The sequence below is a fragment of the Sciurus carolinensis genome, chromosome 9, assembly GCF_902686445.1.
Source record: "Sciurus carolinensis chromosome 9, mSciCar1.2, whole genome shotgun sequence".
Lineage (NCBI taxonomy): Eukaryota > Metazoa > Chordata > Mammalia > Rodentia > Sciuridae > Sciurus > Sciurus carolinensis.
The window spans coordinates 115,102,253-115,125,666 of record NC_062221.1 but is presented as its reverse complement, the minus strand read 5'-3'; the positions used below and the strand labels follow the sequence as shown (position 1 = coordinate 115,125,666).

General features: G+C 34.0%; 1 long non-coding RNA gene across 1 annotated transcript in view; it reads right to left on the bottom strand.

The window, feature by feature from the left end:
- The window catches only part of LOC124992650 (uncharacterized), a 461,214-nt gene that overhangs the window by 21,714 nt on the left and 416,086 nt on the right, over window positions 1-23,414 (bottom strand). The window lies entirely within an intron of this gene.

The following is a 23,414-nucleotide window of genomic DNA, read 5'->3' as shown; positions in this document are numbered from 1 at the left end:
TTTCTGGCCTTGTGTTGAACAATGATTGCTTGAAATATTAAAAGCACAAAACAAACAAACAAAAATATCTGATAAATTGAATTTGTTTTTTTAAAAATGGATAAAGAAAAAGAACTGTTGCTCTTCTGAATACCCTGCTGAGAAAAGACAAGTCACAACCAATAGAGCAGAAATAATTACAAAAGTTAAATCTGATGAAAGATGTGATATAGTACATAGAGAATCTTGAAAACTGACTAAAAAGACAAATGACCCACTTTATGAACTGGCAAAAAAGTTCACCATAAAAGGTATTTGAATGGTTAGCAATCAAACGTAAAAATGATCAACAGTTTTAGTCACCAGGGAAATGGAAATAAAATCACTTTCCCTGGTCACTAGTATTGAAGAAGTTGAAGACTGACAAATACCAAGTGTGGGTGAGAAGGTGGAGCAACTGAATCTCATCCATCGCTGGTGGAAATGTAAAATTGCACAGTCATGTTGGAAAACAGTTTGACAGTTTCTTTTACAAAACCTACACGTGCCCTATGGTTCAGTATTACTAATTCTGGGTATTTATCTAGAGCAATTAAACATGTATACACAAAGACATATGTAAGAATTTACAGAGGAGCTTTACTTATAATAACCTAAACTACAGTACAATCCAAATGCTTCATTAAAACACAAATGGTTAAATAAACTGAGAGTATCAACATAATGGATAACCTTACTCACTTTGCTCAGAGAAAGAAGTCACATTTTGTATGATTCAATCTTTATGCAATTCTATGACTCACTGTACTCTAGCTACAAAGAGCATCACTGACTTGAACCAGGGATGGGCTGTGTTTTGACCTTCAATAGCCATGAAATAAGTATTTGCGTGAGGAATAATTTCCATATCTTGAATGCAATGGCGATTTTTACTGTTTGTAAAACAGTAACATATTTTACAAAACTCATAAAATTATATACCTAAAGTGAGAGAAATAATTTTATATAAAAATATAGTACCATAATTCAGTAGTAGGGCACTTGCATAGCATGTATAATGATAGAGCCCAGCATCATAATACATAATAAATAAATAAGATATTTCAAAATTTTTCTTATCTATATTCTTGTCTTCTTGGCAAATTGCAATTATATAAAGGACTAAGAAAAGATGAATGTACTTTTAATGTTTTAGCATCAAAGAAGTTTTCATGGTAGTGATGTTAAGTGTTGCCATGTAACTGTGATGACAGTGTTTGGGAGAAGAATAGATTTTCTGGTATTTATCAAATCTCACCATAAAACCACCTGAGTAAATCCAGTTCTGAAAATACCAACTGGTCAAAATTTAGAATGTCAGTTCAGACAATCATAGAAAGAAAACCCTTCAGCTATTAGTTAAGGCAATCACCACTTTTCAGTAATTTACTCTGATGAAAAACTAGAGTGGCACTATCATTCCACAATAGCCTCTGATCATGAGAAAATTTCTATTTGGCTTTATAATGTATCAAATAACTTTTAGCATGATTTCCCCCAAACTTCACTCTTCCATAGTAATAAAGCAACACAGAACAACTAAACATCTTAAAAGGGAAGGAGAAAATATAATTACAAACATCTTAAACATCCTCACGAACGTGAGGATCATTGGGTGTAGAAAGACACATTACCTTAATTCTATGGATTATCATAATATTTGGCAGATGTCAGTTATACAAAATAAGATGTGGAAAAAATGAATATAGAAAAAACAACATACTTTTTCTTCTATGGAATCATAGTTACACTGAGTTAGGAGCATATTCAAAGATGAGACATTTCTTTGAAAAACCAATCACAGCTTAGAATGTCCATTTTCCTTGTGAATATACATCCCACTATTTGAAAATTCCACTTCTCTTTTATGCTTATCCAAATCACCTTGTATAAAACAGTAAGTATACAAAAGTCTAAAAAATGGAAAATTTGCTTTCAAATTCTATTTTTTAATATTTTGTTTTAGTCATAAGTGGACACAATACCTTTATTTTATTTCTGTGTGATGCTGAGGATCAAATCCAGGGCCTCATGCATGCTAGGTGGGCACACTACCATACAGCTACAATCCCAGTCCCACAAATTCTTAAGAATTACCCTAGTGGCAGAAATTAATCAGGATCAAATCATGTCAGGATATATTCAACTTCACAAATGACCTAGGCAGCTATGAAAGATAAAATTGGTAATATTTAAGTTCCTGTCAACACCTCCTTGTACTTCATGAGATTAATTTGCATGTAGTACTAAAATTACTCATTGGACATGGCTTATTAAAGTGAAATATTAAACACATAACAATCTTCAAAGAGATGGACTCTTTGTAGATTTTAGGCAAAATAAGCTTAAGAAAAAAGTTGGCATTTGTTTCTTTCAACAGACCCATTACCAGAGTGACTTGCTGGTGACATGTTTTCTCTGGTTTAGCCATTTTACACCTGCATAATGTTCATTAACAACTATGACCACACAAAATTAGAATTCCTGTCACAAAAGCTCTTATCAGAAACTTGATAATGGCTTTTGAGTTTAGCATTCCACTATTCATCATATACCCAGGGACTTAAAGCAATGCCTTTTGACCCAAGTAATTTTCTTCTAAGATGAAAGTGAATTGAATGGTGAAGACAGGACAGAGAGCACTAAAGAATTTCAATTACATTCTCAGGCTTAAAAAGTATTATAAATCTAGGGTTTTTTTTTTTTTTCTACTTATGATATTGGTAGCAGTTAAATTATTTAGAAAGGTTTTCAAAGTAAATGTTACTAATAGAATAAAAAAGCTGCACTTTTTGTGTGTTCTTGTCATGACTTATTCAAGTGTCCGGGACAAACCTTTTGATGGTTTTAGTTGCAGTTCCTTTGGATGAAGTAAGCATTGTAATTTAACCCATCCAAGTCACTGTTTTGTATGCCCTTACCACATACTCATGAGCAGATCACTTTCTCAACTACACATTTGCTCTACATTCATTGACACAAGATGCATTTGCTGGAATTAAACAAATTTATTGACCTGATGAATACATAGAATATTCTTTGGTTTTGCAAAATGCACACTCCAGTAAGGCTAATAGGTGGTATAAGTTCCCCTTGCAACCACTTGCCTCAATCCTTAGCCCTCATTTTCCCTCCTTATTGTGGAATAATAAGAAAAACTTAAGCAATAAAGGGCCAATGTTTCATTCAATTTTTATGTATGTGAAGGAAGTAGATCAGATCCTAGTTTAATACGATTTTTTTATCCATTGTTCATTCTTCTTTCCTCATTTTAATCCTTACTTCTTTCCTTCCCATTCTTTCCTAGGCCACTTTTCATTAACTCTTCATTCCCTTCCTGTATTCTTGCCTCATGCACAATGAGTATATTCCGATTTTAGCATAAAAGTGGAATCCTCTCATGTTAACAATTGCTTGGCAAGTAACCTTTATGTATCTGGAAATAAAATCTAACTGCGAGTTTTGTGTAAGTGTTTTTTTTTTAGGGAAACTGGAAGTGAAGGAAATAATTTGTGAATTGGAGTCAGGGATAGCAGAGACACTAATGCTTGCTATTTAAGATGCTTCCATTACTCCTCAGTGTAATTGATCTTGGGTCTGGTCTGTGGCTGCCCACATGTGAATCTGACTCCTGTAGTCCAGGCATCTCTCTCCTGCAGCTCAGTTGCTAGGCGATTACCTGGTCCTACCAACCTGCACTTACAGCATTTTTACCCCACTTTATCCTGTGACTCAATTGTAACCTACTCTTTCTCAACTGTAGGTAGTTTCCTGGCTTGCTGTTTGCTTTATATTCTTTTGCATAAGCCTGAGTATGATTATCCTGAGTAGGAGTGTTTACTTATTAGGAATCATGGAATTTGTGTTGCCATTGATTCTGTATCCTAGAATGAGTGACCATGAGGTTACCTATTATTTATAATGTTTAAAAAAGTGTTTGTTTCTAAAAAATGTTTTTGATGCCAAGTTCATATAGCTATGATTATACAGAAGATAAAATGATAGAACATTGAATATAATGGTATTGATATATATTGGATATGTTGTTCATTTAGGAGTGAGGAGAAGTCAGCTGTAATTTAGTTCTTTGTACATATTTCTTCTAGAATTGAACATATTTTAGAAATTGTTTCACTGCCTCAAACAAACATTGGGCTAGATTGCATCTATAGTTCTAATTCTTAACCCCTGACTGTCTCCATGCCTGGTGCTCTGTGACCTTGCAGTCCTTTCCAAAACAGGAAATAAGTACCTTTCCCCTCCTCTTCATTTTAATGTGTCAGGGACATTGCTTTGTTCCATAAAATGATTTGGAAATTAAGGTGCCTCTCATGAACCAAGACATAAAAAGGCCTTACATGTATCAGTGTGGTGAAATGGAAAAAGGTTTTTCCTCTGCTCTCACACAATAATTCACTTAGATTTCTATGACCTCAAAAGCTGTGGAGATTTCTCCCAGTCAGCCAGAAAAATCAGTTCTGCACTGGGCATTAGCTGGGCTTCCTCTAATTCAATTTAATTGGGATCCTATCTACCCAGAGATAACATCAAATCTCAGAGGTTGAGGACTCAGTCCCCAAGACTTCAGTCCTCATCCTACTTCAGATGCCAAGCACAAGGTCCAAGTAGCTTTTACCTGTGCTTTTGACCAGCTGGTAACAGGATATCTTATTTTATTGCCCTTAACTTTATTGTGCTTCACTGGTGTTTTGGTTTTTACAAATTAAAATTTGTGGCAACCCAATATGGAGCAAGCCTGTGGGCACTATTTTTCAAACCTCTTGGGCCCATTTTGTATCTCTGTGTCACATTTTGGTAATTATCACACCATTTTAATCACACATTCCTGATCTGTGATCAGGGATCTTTGGTGTAAGTATTGTAATTGTCTTGGAAGCTGTGTCATATAAGACCACAAACTTAATAAATATATGTTCTCTAACTCTTCCACTGACTGATCACTCCACCATCTCTCTCCTATTCTGGTTTTCCTATTCCCTGAAATTATAATTAGACCTGTTAAAGACTTAACAATGGACCCTCAGCATCCAAGTGAAAGGAAAAGTCCTGCATCTCTCACTTTAAAAGTGAGAAATTAATGATAGTGAGGAGGATGTGTCCAAAGTCGAGATAGATAAAAGCTAATTGTCTTCAACCCAATGGATAGCCAAGTTGATAATACTAAGAAATGTTCTAGAAAGAAACTAAAAGTGTTACCATTGTGAGCAAATGAATAGTAAGAAAGCAAAACTGCTTTATTGCTGACTTGGAGAAAGTTTTAGTGGTCAGAGCAGAAGATCAAGACAGATCTTCACTTCCTTTAGTTAAAACTTTATCGAGAGCAAGAATCTAACTCTCTTTAATTCTATGAAGGCTGAGATGTGAAGAATCCTCAAGGGAAACATTGAACGCTAGAAGAGGTTGGCTCATGAGGTTTGAGGAAAGAAGTCGCCTCCATAACATCAAAATGTAAGGTGTAGCAAGTGAAGACATAGAGCTGCAGCAAGTTCTCCAGAAGACCCAGTAAGATAACTGATGAAGGTGGTTTCACTAAACAACAGGGTTTTCATTTAGACAAAACAGCGTTATAATGAAAGAAGAAGCCATCTGGGACTTCCATAGCTAGAGAAGACAAATCAATGCCTGACATCAAAGCTTCAAAGGACAGACTGACTTTCTTATTAGTGTCTAATGCAACCGGTGATCTTAAGGTGAAGCCAATGTTCATTTACCATTCTGAAAATCCTAATGCCCTTAAGAATTATACTAAATCTATCCTTCCTATGCTGTATAAATGGACCATCAAAGATTGAGTGAGAACACATCTGTTTATATCATGGCTTATTGAGTATTTTAAGCCCAATGATGAGCACTATGACCCATTAGAAAATGTTTCTTTCAAAATTTAATGCTCATTGAGAATGTAACCCAAGAGTTCTAATGGAGATGTGCAATGAGATTAATGCTATTTTCAATATTGTTGGCACAATATTCATTCTGAAGCCCATATATCAAGGAATAATTATGATTTTCAAGTCTTAGTACTTAAATATATTTTGTAATATGATAGCTGCCACTGATATGATTCCTCTGATAAATCCTGGCTAAATAAATTGAAAATCTTCTGGAAAAATTCATCTTTCTAGATGTCATTAAGAGCATTCATAATAAAATATGAACAGGAACAGGAGTTTGGAAAAGCTGGATGACTGAGGGGTTCAAGATTTCCATGACAGAAGTAACTGCAGAAGTGGCAGAAATAACAAGAAAACTAGAATTGCATGTGGGGTCTGAAGATGTTACTGAATTGCTGCAATCTCACAAGGAATTGTTTCTCACTGAAGAGCAAAGAAAGTGGTTTGAAACAGAACCTACTCCTAGTGAAGATGCTTAAAATACTGTTTATATGACAACAGAGGATTTTTAATATTACAGATACTCAGTTAATATAGCAAGAAAAAGAAGTGAGAAGATTGACTTTACTTTTGAAAATATTATCAAACAGCATTACACTGACAGAGAAATCATTTGTGAAAGAAAGCATCAAGTGGTGTGGCAAAATTCCCTGTTGTCTTATTTTGAGAAAATACCACAGCTACCTTTACCTTGAGCCACCACCACCCTGTTCAATCAATGGCCATTAACAACGAGGAGAGACAAAAATTCAAACAATCATTAGCATTAAAAACTACAGAGGTAATCTCTAACTTTTCCTTCAGTGATTCATGAAAACACTTTCATGTACTACTCAGTTCACTTCAGGGAGATTTGTTGGGTCTCTATTTGATCCTTATCTTCTACAGTCCAAGAATATCATGATTTAGGACCTAATCAGAAGGAAACTTCATACCCTTTCCTTTGTATTTCCGTGTGGACTGACATTCACCAACATAAATCTCATGGCCTTTCTATAGTACTTCACTTATATCCTCCCAGAGGAGAATTGAATTCCAACTGGAAATGTTTTAATAAGGACTGGTCATAAAGTCAGTTGCCTGCAGGACGGATATAATGCACATTTTTTGTCTAACTTTTGACCAGGCAGGACTCAGGTTAAGAGACTGTATTCACTTTGAGTGCAGATAGAATCTGTATATTTATGTGTCTATGTGTTTGAAAACCATTATTGTTCATACAAGTTATCTGAGTTAATAAAGATAATGTTTGAGTTCCATTTGCTCATCTCTGTTTCTTTCTTTTACAAGGCTAAAATACAGATGGGGAAAGATAGATTCCCTTCCTTTCATTAAATTCCACTAACTTCCATCACACCCTTAGTATGAAAGATCTTTACCTATCGTGTAAGGAATTCTCTGCATACTGCCATTTTCTCAGGACATGAACAACAGCATTGTAAAATGTATAATTATATCTAGTCAGTGGTTGAAGCCTAAACAGTCAATTAATTTGAACTTTTGCTTTCCTTCTTCAATTATCAAACTTTATTGGTAATCAGGCATTGGTAATCAGAAAGAGACAATGGTTGTGTCAACATGCAATGGTCTTGGTCCTGTTTTTCTAATAAATAACCATCATTGCAAGTTAACCAGACTAATGTATTTGCATGGTCATCTTTCAATGTACCACAAATTGGCATTTTAAAAAAGGCTTTAGTCTGCTCTGAAAATATTTGTTCAGCATCAACCAGGTGTTAAACACTGTTCTTGAAAAGGAAGAAAAATAATGAACCGTATGAATGTCACACCCTCATGTAACTGTCACTCTCATAGAACAAAACATAGAACAGATCAATAGCAGTAAACTTACACATTATCAAATGCTACAATTTCCAGTACTCAGTAATACAATGAAGAAAAATATAACACGCTAGAAGAAAAGATAATGCTGGACGCAGGCACTGTATTTTAGATAGGGTGTGGTCAGGAGAGGTTTTATAAGGAGGGGTTGTTTAGCAAGTGCTCAAAATTTTTGAAAGAAGATATATTGTATAGTTGCTGGAAAATGTTCCAAGCAGTGATAAGAAATTTGTGCAGACCCTGAAGGGAACAGTAAGAAAGAATCCAGAAGCATGGGGAGAGACAGAAAACAATATTAGTATATGTTTTCAGAAAAAGTAGGGAAAACTAGGAAAGTTTAACTTAAGTTTGTTAAGAATAAATTGAAGTTTTTAACAAGGTAATGATAACACATATTCTCTAAAAGTATTCTTCAGTCAGTGCTTACTATGTGAAAAATTATCCATAATGGGTTTAGAATTTGATAGAGATTTGCCAGGGTATACTAAAATTTTGGGCTAAGGGAGGAAGGTTAGAGGCTTAGAAAAGGGTTTGCTTGTGATGTTTGGGGATGGGAAGAAACCATCTTTGGGGTATATATATTCTGAAGATAGGACTTGTTCATTATTGGATATGGAATCAATCAAATGAAAAAAAAGTTAAGAATGAAATCTTGATGTATTTATTTGCACAATGGATAAATGTTGGTGAATGATGAAATCAATTACTCAGCTGATTTGGGGACAGAGATGCACAGAGATGCTATTGGAACATATTTAGAATCAAGGTGCAGGTGTCCAGTAGGATGGCATACAAGTCTAGAGTAGAATAGAGAAAAGAGTTGTGATTAGAAAAATAAATTTGGAAGTGGTTTGCATGTGATGCTGTTGTACTGGATCAGGTCACAAAGCACTGAATGAAGAAACAGAAGAAAAAGGAAAAAATGAAAACCTGAGACATTTCAATGTTTTGAAGTTGGAAAGAAAAGAGGAGTGTGAAAAGAAGGGAAAGGAACAATCAGTGTGTAAAGAGGAAATCAGATGCGTATATCATTCTAGAAACCAAATAAAGAACATGTTTCATATGTTGCTAAGAGATGGGGCAAGATAAGGACTGATAACTGATCACCGTATTCTTCAAGATGAACACCATATTTAACTTTATATATGTGAATTCAGAAGTATAATGAGGATAAAACTCCAATTTTCATTGGAAAAAGAATAGGAGGCATAAAAAGTAGAAAAAGTGAAAATGAAAATATTTGCAGTTTTGTAAATATTTTGCTCTTATTAAGGGAGGAAAGCAAATTGGAATCTGCAGGTACATGCTGAATCAAGAAAGGATTCTGGAGTTTCTTGTTTTGTTTTTGTTTCTTTGGTACCAGGGGTTGAACCCAGGGCTCTTAACCACTGACACACATCTGCAGCCCTATTTACTTGTTTATTTATTTATTTATTTAGAGACAGGACCTCACTAAGTTGCTGAGGTTGGCTTTGAATTATTAACCCTCCTGCTTCAGCCTCTTCAGCCTGGCTGTGTTTTTCTTTTTAATGATGGACAACTGATACTTCTTGGTTGCTTACCAAATGACAGGCACTGCTATTACAGTTTTACAAGTTTTAATTCACTTAATAATATCAACCATCCCATTTGGAAGATAGATAAAATTATTTTTATTTATGAATTAGAAAATTTAGGGAGGGAGAAGTAATTTCACAAAGCATGTCCAGATAATAAGCAGCAAACCTAGGAATTTAACCCAATTGATCCTGACTGATTCTAATGTTCACTACCGCGATGTTGTACTTATCTTCTCAATAACTTTGTGTGTATGTGTGTGTGTGTGTGCAATTTTGAACTGATTATAAAGATATGGTAGATAGAAAAATATAGATAAAAATAGATGATTTAAGAAACATAAATAATGACTAAGAAAGTTCTTTTGTGGGAAAGAGGATATTAAGGTCAGGTACAGAAGTAGGGGGCTCCACACTAGGAGGACAGTTCACATACTACAGAGAAGTCAGTGTGCACTAGAATGGAGAGTTTGCTTCTTCCTGGCTGCTTCTGTCAACAAAGGAATAAAAACTAAAGTTGTCAGCTAAAAGAAAATCAAGTATTCGAGAATGGAGCAAAGAGGTAAGAAAAGTAATAGTAACATGTTTACCAAACCCTAAGAACCACCTTAGAGTTCTGAAATACATACATGTGTATTTGGAAAACATATATATGGAAAATAGCAGAGTTTTGTGTCTTTTTCCATTTCTTGAATGTGGATGTACTTTGCAGAAAGTTCAGTTTAACCTTTGTTGGGATTTTTTCAACAAATATGACAGAGGAAAGTCTGTGTGTGTTGAGGGTGAAGGCCAAGGGTGCTCACAGTAATTGAACACTGACTTAAATTGGGTGAAGACAGAAATGACATAGGTGATTGATAGATGATGAAAAAATGAGAGGATGGTCAACGGTTTGGCAGTTTTAAAGAGTTTAAAAGATTGCTGGAATGGAACACTGGAGATCTGGAATGATAAAATTTTGTGATCAGAGAGGTGGCTAAAACTGTAAATATCCTGTTAATGCCAAGTTTCAGGGTATGGTCACAGAACTCTGTGCTTTAAGTGAGTATTAGAAAACAATATTACTGAAAGTGGGGTCAAGAAACTAAGCAGTCTAGGTATTACATTAATTTCCTATTTGGAATTTGATATTTCAGAGAATGATAACAAATGCAATTTTAGGAAAGGAAGATCATGAACCTACTGCTAAAACATTCTGAGGGAGAGAAAATGACTAGGGATTTGAAAAACGTCCATACATGGAATGATAACTGTGTCAGTTATTAGCATGTGCTTCAATGTAACTAGGTTGATTGAGAGACAAGGATAGATAAATATTCCACAAACAGCAATGAGAAGCAAAGACCACACCACCTCCAAGCTGTTTCATTTGTAGACTGATAAAGAAAAAATGTTCTCTGTTTAAGAGATCTTAGGGGAAAGAAGTGACCTTGAAAATAGCTATGTTTTAATTAGAACAAGTAAGTGAAGTGAATTCTCAAAGAAGATGGTGAGTGGATAAGCAATTTTGCTGATAACTTAAAGGTCTTTCTCAGAAGCTTTAATGGAAGTGTTCACGCATTTAGGAGGTGTGGAGTATTGGGTTGCATTAGTGGAGGAATGTAGAGACTTTAGGTGTAAGTGTTCAGATGATGATGGATGACATTTGGAGACTGACTTCTAGTGAGCAATGGTATAAAAATGATAAAGGGCTTATAAAATTATTCCTAATGATTTTTTATGGGAAGATGAAAAATCAATATTTATCATAACCTTCTTGGGCTCAGTTTTCCAGGTTATGGTAGAGCAATTGATGGAAAACAACATGCTAGAAATCATTCTCACCTGATGCGTCTTTTGCTGAGTTATAGCTCAGGTTTTGAGTGCCTGAACCTCTGTAAGAAACCCTTTCTTATATCCAACTCCAGTTCTTCAGGCTCTCACTAACTTAAGTGAATAGGAGTTGTAAAGAAGGGTGAAATTGATGCTGCTATTATTTGGATATGGCTTGAGTGTCCCCCAAGAGTTCATATGTTGAAATTTAACCTCCACTGTGAGATTTAAGAGAGTGGAACTTGATCATTCTATGGTATATAGGGGTGGGATCTTTGGGAGGTGATTAGGATTGGATAAGTTATTCAGGGAGGAGCCCCCCATTATTAAATACCAGTGACTTTATAAGGAGAGAGACACCAGAGGATACCCATATATGTGCTCCCATCCCTTGCCATGTGATGTCCTACACTGCTTTGGGACTCTACTAATGAGAAATTCATCACCATATACAGCTCCTGGGGCTTGATTCCTGGAACTACGATTTAAAATAAACTACTTTTCTTATAAAATTTTCCAGTCGTGGGTACTTTGTTATTCTAATGAAAAATGGACCAATTCAGAACATTTTCTATAAGAACTCCAACTCACCAATCTAAAACTGGCTACCAAGACATTGATAGAAAAATAAAGTTAAACTAAATGGGACTCACCACAATTTACCATATAATACTAGGCATAAAGTCAGGTCAGTTGGCTAGAGACATAAATGGGAAGTTCCCTATGTCATGATTCAGCTACATATTTTCTTTTTTCTTTATAATTACAGTTGTTCCAATGTTCTCTTATAAATATCAGGTTTAAACTAGAAGATAGGCAACTAAAAGTGAAGATATGAAGAGCTAAAAGTGGCTTACTTCCACCCCAAGTTGCTGTTTGTAGATAGCAAAGAATGAGATCTACTAACATTTCACATACTGTTTTGAGTTAAAAGATCAATATAATGTTTACAGGTGTAAAGTTTATCAAACTGCATTTTAAATATATAATATGGAAGCTTTGAGTCTTGAAATAGACTATTTCAATGTAGTTTAATGAACTGAAGGCAAAGAATGACTAATAATTATATGAAAATATCTCTCAGAAGAAAAGTCTCATCCTCATTGTTAGAGGGATAAGATTCAAAGTCAAAGTTATTCTATTTGAAGAGAGAACATTATAAAATATATAGTCCAAAGAAGTTATTTTTAGTGCATTATGACAATTAAGATGGTCCTTAGGAAAATTTTATTACTCATAAATAAAAATTTATGAAAAGAGTGAAGGCACTTTTTGATATATTCACCACTTTTAGAAGGAGCTCCATCAGTCTCAAATGTTTTCAGATGTTTAAAAGTCAACTGGAAGTATTTTTTTCTACTTGAAATTTTTTAAAAACACAAATTCTTGACAACTAATGGAAACACTCAATTTCTTAAAAGTAGAAATGTAGAAAAGGAATGTCTATTTAAAGATTATAGTATACTTCATAATGAAAGGTACAACGTTATTTTTTCTTTCAATGAAAGACTTGATAACATATTCAGAGAATCCAGGTGTAAACTGTTAAACATTTCTCCACACTTGTACAATTACTTTATATGGTTCTATTAGTGCAATTTATTGAAGTGTTATATAAACACTGGATGAGTGATTTCTTATAATTTAATTCACACATTCTAACTTTTAAAATATCTTCTCTCCATAAACATACACAATTTCTTATGCTCAAAATGATTCAGTATAAAGTGCCAAGCTCTTCTTCTTCAGTATCAATAATAAAATTCTACCAAAAATAAAAAAAATTTAATATTTAGGGTATGGTGTTGGTGTATGCATGTGTGTGCATGTGTAATTCGATGACAGTTTCTCATTTCTTAAGCAGCATATTTTCTAAAGAATTAGATCTATAATCTACCATTTGTATTGTTTGATAAATATTTTATTATCAAAACTAACATTAACCCCTCAGTGTCTACACATGAATATAAAAAACCTATAAATGATGTAATAAGTGTACAGTATATGGAGGAATTAAAGCAGCTTTCTCTGCCAGTTACTTAAAAGAAAAGTAGATGAACATAGGTAAAGAGTGGCCATCAGTCCACATGGATGAAAGAAAGAAACTATACATGTGATTTCATGTGCCTGAAAGAATTAGAGGAATGGGTTTTTATAGGTGTTCTCTAGCACTGGAAATTTTCTTAAAATCATGAATTAAACAAAGTAGAAAATTAAAAATTAGGATATAAAGTACAACCAATATATTTTATTGCAAAATACTGTCAGTTTATTTAATTTGAAACTTTATTAAAACTTTTCCCTTTGCTTTATCATTTGAATGTAGAGTCCTTATGATTGCTCTTTCTACATTTTCATCTTCTCCAGATTTATCTATAATAATAACCAAGAAAATGAGGGAAAAGTAGGGCCCTGTTTCCAGTTACAAAAACAAATATTTACATAGCCAGTTATTAAATTATTTCTATGGAAGTTAAATTTCCGCTTGATTTTAAAAGTCAACCTACAGTTGGTTTTGTCTAATCCATAATTTAAATAACTGAAATACACAATAGTCAAATTATATGTGTCTTATGAATGATTGGAAAATGTAAAAGTTTTATGAATGCAAAAAGACTCTTTAGTCACAGGTGCTATGTTTGACACTAGTAATACAAGAAATGAAATATGGGAGAACTTCATAAAATTTCTTCTACAATAAGTTCACGATCCTGTGAAGAAGAGGAACAATAGGCAATTAAAATGCAGAACTATGTTAGAAAAGTCATACATATCATAGGACTACAGAGAAGAGGTATCTATTCCAAACTGAAGGTAGTGGGGCTGGAGCCAAGGATATCATGGCTGAGTTGAAATCTAAATGAAATTAAAGAAACAGGAGTCATTTGAGAGGCAACCAGTAATGTTGGTGAAATCAAAGTTTTAAGCATAAGAGAGACCTGGAGGTGAGAAAACTCTTTACAGTTATTCCAGCTAGGTGAATGAAGCTGAAGTACTATGTATGAAGACTTGAGAGGCAGAAAATATTTGAAGAAAGAATAGCCAAATGTGCTATCACAACAATGAACAATTGAAAACCAGTAAAATATTTTAAACATTTAGGGAGGAATTGGGTAGTGATGGCATTGATTGACTTGATCATAGAAGAATATAATGAACTCTCAGAAATTTGATTAGAGATTGGAGGAACTGAAAAGGTCATCTTCAAGGGTTGTGGTTGGCAGAATTCCAAAATGACTCAGAATGCCCCTCTCCCTTCCAGAATCTATAGTCCACATATGTGCATTAAACTATGAATATGATTAGACATTCCTTCCCTGATGATATTGTGTTATATGACAAGGGATTTTGAAAATGTAATTAAATTTCCAAATCATCTGACTTTAATATAAGGAGATTATCCTGGGTGGACTAGACCTAGTCAGAGAGTCCTCTTGGCTAATTTGAAGATCAGAATAATTGAATGGGAGAGAAATACCATGTTGCTGGCTTTGAAGATGAAGGGGATCACAGGACAAGGAATGTACGTGGTTTCTAGAACCTGAAAGTGGCTTCTAAATGATAACCAGCAAGTAAACAAGGACCTCAGTCCTCCTGCGTGGAACTGCATCCTGTCCAAACTGTATGCCCTTAAAAGAGGATCCCAAGGTCTACAGAAGAATGCAGCCCAGGTGAGACCATGATTAGCCTTGTGAGATCCTCAGCAGAAAACCAAGTGATGCCCAGTCCCTATTTCTTGACTTCAGAACCACGAGATAATAAGTGGACATTTTGTGTGAATAAATTTGTGAAGAATGTTATACAGCAACAGAAAACTAATCCAAGGAAGATACACCATTAAAAGAAAGCATTCTTTTTGAGTTACAAATGGTCTTTACCGAGCCACTTAGAGTTATTTTCAGCAGCAGTTCATAAATCATGCAAAAATTAGTCTCATCACTCATTAAAAACAAAGAAAAATGAGACAAAAATTTATCCAGTGAGTTTGCTCACTCATTTAATAGATTTTTATCTATTTCTATAATTGAATCATCTTTAATATTTAATATTTAAGATTATCAAAGTTTTTAATAATAGTCTTGTGTATCTACCATTCCTTCCCCCCAAGATTCCCTGCCTAAAATACTATTTCTAACTATATCAAAACTTTTGTTATCTAAGCTCATGGAACTGGACTATTTATCAACATATTCATTTTGTAATTTTTTTTGTTTTTAAAGATAAGCTTTATTTTCCTAGAAAGAAAAAAATTTCCAGGAATTTTTCCTACTATTATCGTTACCTTAAAAGTTAATACTTACTTTTAATTTATGATGTAATGAAAATGAGTCTTTTTAGATGGGTGCCCATTCTTTACGTACGTGCCATCACCAAACTCATTTCCACTACAAAATGAGACAAACATGCTTAACAAATACAAATACCACAAAATTTGAGCTATAGAGAAAAATTAACTTTTCTTAATTTCTGCTTATTTTTATTGTGTTTTATAAATATTTATCATTGCATTATTATGATTATTTGGAAACTGTATACATGGGATACCCACCACAGCAATTTATTATAAATCAAAAAATAGTATTCAATATTTATGCTTTACAAGTAAAGCTGTTTACTGAAACATTACAAAATTCTATTAAATAATAACCTCAAAGGATATATTCTAATATTTATATTACAGTGATGGTATACAAAGCAATGTTCATCTATTTCTTGGCTCATAGTTTTCCTGGCTACCTCTAAATTACCACCATCATACTCTTCTAAGATAGCAGGAGCTTATTATTCTAAAATGCTATTTCTTGGGTTTCCTTTATAAGACCTTCCTTTAACATTGTTATGTATTATTATTACACAATTTCTATCCTCCAACAAACACTTTGTTTTATTTGGGCATTGGAATTTGTTTTAAGTGTAGCTTGTACTTTAATTTCATGCCAAATAAGGTTTCATTCTGTGAACATATCTGATATATCCTTATACATGGGAAATAAAATCATTATTAGAATTTATTGTCCTAAAGAGATATTAGGCAAGGGATTTGGAACTAAGTAATAAAAACATGAAAAAAAAAAAACTGGAAGGATAATATCTTAAATATGTGATTAAATATCACATTTATTTTTCCTTTTACTTTTGAGGAGAATGTGCTTTTAGTTTGTTACTTTGTTCAACATAATTCATTTTATCAGTGGACTGTCACTGTACTTAAACATCTGGAACCCATCATACTGAACAATTGCCAGTGCTCAGAACCAATAAATGAGGGTTTACTCTGAAGAATAAACATTAAGAATATGATCCTAGCTTTGTTATAGTAATTATGTGATGGAAAATATTTGGTCTTAGATCTTTATAATATCTTGCTGCCTGAAAAATTGTTATTGCCACTCTCTTGAAACCTTAAACAACATCATCAATCATTTCACTCAAAAATCCAATTTGTATGGATTTTTTTAAAAAAACTCCAAAAGATTGTGTAAATGATAGCTAATGATGCTTTCCCCACCCCCAAAGTGTGAATAATATGGTACAAATATTATAACTTTGACCAGAAGTTTTGAGAGAGACTCCATATAATTAACTTCTAAAACTTTGGCCTTAATACTTCAGGAAACCACTTAAAACAAGAAAGCTTTTTAACTGCTCTTGACAGAATTCCATTCTGCTTTTATCTTTGGAGAGGATTTCTCTATAATTCTAGCACTTCAGCCAGATTGTTTGCACACGGTTGAGCAGAAATAACATATATTTTTTACATCAGCATATTTAATATCACAGGTTCTTCAATGTACTGACACAATGTTGGCAATATTAACAATGTAGACATCACTAGCTTTCCAAAAGATCCATAATTGAAAAGTCAGACTGCTGAAAAATGTCACCTTGTGTGTACTATGCTAAGGGAATAAAGCTTTGCGTAAGGGCAAATAAAAACTCAATTATGGCCGCAGTTGACTCTGTAGGCACTCAGCTCCATTCAACCTGAGCATGCTGCTTGGCATTTCCAGCTCTGATGAACAGTTTCTCCCAAATTCTGAAAAACAGTTCACTCTCCATCTTGCTTGCTCTTTATGAACAGCTAGGTTAGAAAGCTACAGATTTACACAGTGGGTTTGCAAATAGTATGTGTTAATATATTAAGGTACCAAGTATGAAAGTTTTGTGAGTCTCTAATAATAATTTTACAGGTTTTTTTTGTTTACTAGAAGCAGAATTCTTAGCAAAATGTATCTAATTATTTTGTTGATTCAGGTTATTTAGATTATTTTTAATTTTAATTTAAAAATTATAAATTTTTATAAAATTATAAATACAAAAATATTCTAAACAAGAAAATTGCTTTGAAGTGAATATTAATTTCTTATTTTCTTTCCCTTCATCTTTCCCTACATTCTCTTTTTCTTCATATTCCACTCCCATCTCTTACCTGCACCCTATGCTTTAGAGGTGGGTGGTAAAGGGAAACAAAGATTTTTGAAATTCAGTAAAATAAACTGAAACACCACAGGTTTAAAGTTATTCTCACCTGAGCTCTGTAGGTAATCCAATTTAGACAGTTTTAAACCTAAACCTAAGTTGCTATTTTGGTTCCACATGAGCTGTCTGGAGACAAGCATGTCTCCAGTGGTAGGTGGGTTTGTGCTGGGATGGGGTTGAGCCAACTCATGACTCAGGTCTACAATATAATTTTTACTATTAATTTCACTCTATATGATACCTATGTGAGCTTGAAAAATTATATGACCATGTCTTTTGGCAGCCAAGTCTCCCTTTCGTTATATCTAAAATCCAGGAATGATTACTGACATGTGAGCTTAAGTATTGTGAATCTTTTCCTGGCACTAAATAGGTAAAAGAGAATCTTGCAAATAAAAAATTATAAGACATAAACAGAATATGGAATTACTTTGTTGTAAAATTTAGAATAATTCAATAAACACTTGAATTTGACTAACCCCTAAGTTAAATCATTTTGGGGGTAGAACTAATAATATGAACAAAAATTCTGGAGTCAGACTGCTTGGGATTGAATTCCATCTTTCCCACTTAATCACTGTTTGTATCTTTGACTAAGCAGATATATTGGCACCTTCTGTTCTTCATCTTTCAAAGGGTAAGGATTATTCCTATCAAGTCAGAGCTAATGATCACTCCTGTTTTATGATTAGTTCCAAAGATTCAATGACTAATTCATCTAAAATAGTAGTTTTCACCACGGATGATTGTCATCCACCACCCTCCAACTCCCAGCCAAAGTGACTTTCAGCCATATCTGAAAACACTTGGGCTAGTCATAAATTGTGTGTGTGTGTGTGTGTGTGTGTGTGTGCATGTGCATGTGCGCATCTGATTTTGTGTGTTTGCATGTGTGAAACTGGCACCTAGTAGATAAAACCCAAGGTGCAACTGCACATCTTATAACACATAGTACAACACCCAAGACAAAGAATTCTTCCACCCAGATTTCAGCAGAAATGAGGTTAAGAACCACTATGAGTCATGTTGTAGTTTAGATATTTGGTGTCCCCCAAAAGCTCATGTTGTGAGATAATGAAGGAAGTTTGGAAGTAAAATGATTTGGTTATGAGAAACTCACCTAATCAGTGCATAATTTCCCTGACAGGGATTAACTGAGTAGTAACTATAGGCAGGTGGAGTGTGGCTGGAGGAGGTGGGTCCCTGGGTGTGTGCTATTGAGATTTCTATTTTGTCCTAGTTGAGAAGAGCTCTCTTTCTCTGTTTCCTGGTGCCATGAACCCAGATGCTTTTCTCTGCCACACTCTTCTACCATGACATCCTGCCTCACTCAATTCCTGAGTAATGGTGTTGACTATCTATGGACTGAGCCCTCTGAAACCATGAGGCCCCAAATAAACTTTCCTCCTATAACTGTTCTTGTCAGGTCCTTTGGTCACAACAGCAAAAAACTGACTAAAACAAGTCAGTGCCTCTAACGGAGCAGTACCTCCATTTTTTAACACTAAAATGCTAAATAGTATTTGAAAAATATTAAATTTTATTTATTTTGACTTAGCATATATAATCTTTTTCATTACTTTTAATTTTTCCATTGCTTCTATATTTCTATTTTCCTCTGGGAATTAAATCTAACATAGCCCACAATTTCTTAAACAGCTGAATCAAAATAAAACGTTTAAAAAATAAATTTCCTCTGAGAAAAGCATTCATAGAACACTAGAGAGTGAACTTAAGTTTAGTAATTGCTATCTTCTTTTTCCTTCTCTGATCCTTTATACTATATATGTTTTCACAAAAAAAGAGAAGTTCAGCATATTTAATTTTAGTTAAATTAATATTTAAATTTTTAGTCTTGTTGACACACAAATTCAGACACGAGAAAGTTGGAATGAGAATAAAGGCAAATGGAACCTACATACAATAAATTCACCTTCATAACAAGTTATCTACCCCTTTTTCATTTCTATAAATTACCTGAGACTGGCACTTCATAATAAAAAGAGGCTTTTTTAGCTTACTGTTTTGTAAACTGAAATTCCAAATAGTATTATACCAGTTCTGCCAAAGGCCTCATTGGTTTCATCCATCATGGTAGACAGCATCATGGTGAGATGGGAGAGAGCACAGTGAGAGCGGTGCCAGACAGTGTGGAGGGTCTGGTCTTGCTCTTTCCTAGCAACCCACTCTCGTAGGAAGGACGTCATTTTTTGAGACCAGAATCAAAGGCAGTGCCCCAGTGACCCAATTACCACCTCCTATGCCCCTGCTCTTAAAGGTTCCATATCATCTCCCAATGTTGCCACATGAAGGATCAAGTTTCCAACATATGATTCTCTAGGAGATAAACCCAAACCATACCTGAACCATAACCACATGAAACAAATGAATGAAAAAAAAAAAAACATGTCTTCTTCATAAGGTGTACTTTATAGTTGAGATATTATGTATCAGTTAAGCTTCTTAATTACAAAGGACAGGACAGAAACTGACTCAGGTCTAAGCTGAAAGGGATAAGTGAAAGGAGAGCTGATTACTTGCACAATATAGAGAAACACATAAACAAGGGATCCAGATTCTCATCTTGAGAGTTACTCCATGCAGCTGTCATGGATACAGTTTTCTCAGAACATGTAAGACCACAGCTGCTGTACCATCAAACACAACTAACTTTTGGTCACACCATCAGAATTATCAATCTCAAACTAGGTCAAAATCTCCAATTGTTTTTTCAGCAACCAGATGTCAGAATATCTGGCCATTATACTTCCAGACAGGAGATGACAGAAAATCTTACAGTGAAGACTTAATATATAAGACTTTCAAGAGGAGTGGGTCTAAACACCTGGGAACTCATGCTATAACTACAGTACAGTTTTGGGGAGTGTCATTCAGTATCTAGATTTTACTGATTCCTTAAGTGTGTGAAGTCGGACTTTCTCAAAGATTGTATGAAGGAGTTGTGGTTTTCATAGATGGTATTTTTAATTACAGAGTTTTCATTTGAAAAATTTGTGTTGATGCTTGCAAGTCTGTAGACATGAGCCAACGTGTGTGTGTGTGTGTGTGTGTGTGTGTGTGTGCATGTGCATTTGTTTTGTTTTGTTTTGTTTAAAGGGCCCATGTTCTTTGTTAAATGGGAATTTCATATTGGGTGAAAGATAGTCAGATTTTGGCTAAGCACTTGAAGACATAAGTATGCGCAAACTGCTGACTCAGAGAAATAAAAGGAAAGAGGACCAAAAGACAATAATAAAATGCTATTTTCTTTGTGTAATCTCAGTACACAAAAGCCTATATTAAAATTTTTCACCGACTGTAAAATTTATATAGTACATTACTAACAGATGTAATTGTTGGACAGATAACATGCTCATAAACCATGTTTTAACCTTGAAAATGTGTCTCCAGGCAATAGTATCTGTGCCTATAGCCAAGGGTGTACACGTCTATCATTAGTCTCACTGGTAATGTTAAAATGAACTTTGCATGACGCTTAGCTGAGTTTGGCAAGAGTAAGTGAAGACTAGCATTCAAATTGCCATTCCAAGGGGAAATTCTCCTGGATAGTTGACTATCACAGCTCCCCTTAGAAGAAAAGCAGTAAAATCAAGTTTTTCTGATGGGATTAAGAGGGGCAAAGTCTGTTTTGACATACAAATTCCAATTTATGAACATCTTTAGTTGGGTTTCTTCATCATTTCATGATTGGAAAATTTCCTAATGGTAGAAAGCATTTTATATTTGCCATTTGTGAAATGCTTATATATTGGCCAGCTATTGCTGGTTCTCCATAAGTAATTAGATGTTTTAACAATCATAGTCTCCTGATATTTGACTGCTTTTCTCAATTTTCTTTCCTTAAATATTTTACACATTTTGTATACTCTTCTCTTGTTATTCCAATATCTGTTATGTCAAATTTGTTTCCTCTTGCTTCCTTTTTTTTTTTTGTATTTGGCATTTGTTATTAATTAAGACTAGTATCTATTTTTAATATCCGAAAACCGGACTTAGAGATTAAGAATTTCTAAAAAATTGAGGTTGCCTCTATTGTCACCAAAGGATGCAAGAACCTAGAACTTTAAATATTTCTCAACTTGAGAGAATTTGACCTGTTCAGGTAGTCTAAATAAATGAGTCAGGCTTATGATTTCTGTGTTCAGGAAATAGCATTCACCCCATCCAGAACTGCAGTTGAGACATACAGGTCTCTTTCTGGTTCTGTTTAGAACACGTGTTTTAATCAAGATTCTCACTGTCAGATATTCCTAGCCTTGTGCAGGACTCAGGCTTAGCTGCCTACCTTATAAGAATCCACAAGAATTGGTTGCTAATTTCTCCAAAACTCAAATTTCCTGATAGAATTTGCTCTCAGGACAAATAACTTCCATTTACTACTTTGATTCCAGATCAAGAGGGGTATGTGTGTGTGTGTGTGTTTGCGTGTGTGTGTGTGTGTGTGTGTGTGTGTGTGTGTGTGTGTCTTAATGAGAACGTGCCTTGGGTACCAGAAAATTGGGCTTGTACTTTATATTCAGGGAAAAATTAATATAGTATCAATTAGTATCAGACAAATTTTGATATTTCACTCTTCCATGTATTACTTAATGACTAATTACTTAATCATCTATTTCCAGTTAGGTCAATACTAGTTATTCCCAATGAACTCACATTATGTATGTTCTTTCTTTTTGTTTTCTGTAGATCTGCTGATGCTATATCCTTTCATGCATAGAAATTTTAGATTTTTGCAATGGATTTTCCCCTTACCCATTGCTGTGGTCTGATCACTGTGCTCTCTTCATGATTTTTGCATTGACATCCTAATAGTAATAGGAGGTAGGACCTTTGGGAGATGATTAAATCATGAGGGTGGAGCCCTTATGAATGGGATTAGTGTCCCTCAAAAAGAGGCCCAAGGGACCTCATTAGCCCTTTACCCCACGTAGAGACACAGTGAGAACTTGCCATCCGTGACTCAAGGAAATGGCCCTCATCTCATACTGAATATATGTTTGATCTTGGACTTACAGCCAATAGAACTGTAAGAAAGAATTTCCTCCTTCTTTAAGCCATCTAATCTAAAATACTATGTTATAGCAGGCTGAAGAGATTAAGACATTTATTATACAATGATATATTTTAGGCTTAGTGCTTTTTGCCCTTGAATTTTCTTTGTCTGATATTAATGTTATGACTCCTGATTTATATTTGACTTTTATTAGTCTGCTACATATTCTTATCATTTGTTTCTCAATGTAACTCAGTTGGGTTTAGACGATTCTCCGTGTACACAATACAAATAAATATTTACAATGATCTAAATGAAAGTCTTGTCATTTTAAGAAATGAATTAATTAGATTATTTGCATTTTTAAAATCAGAATGTTTTGTTTTACTTCTCTTTTTAAAAATATAATTATTATATTTATATAGTTTTTCCAATAATTTCTTATATTTATTGACCCTTTTGTTTGCTTATTGTTTTAGCTTTTCATACATCAGTATGCTATGCTGTGTGTGTGTGTGTGTGTTTTTCCAACAATTATCTTTAAAATCAGAATTAGGTTTTGTGAAATCTGAAGTTTATACAACTAGATAAAACATTATTTTTTAGGAAAAAGAATAGAAAATAACTACTCAAAATTAACTGGCCAAGTCTGTGAAAGAAAAAGGTGTCCTAAAGCTTAAGTTTCATTAACTTTGTTATAAATACAGTGGAGTTTATTGCTCATCTTTTTAATAACAGACTAATTTTTTTATATTTTAGACAGTACTTATTAATCCC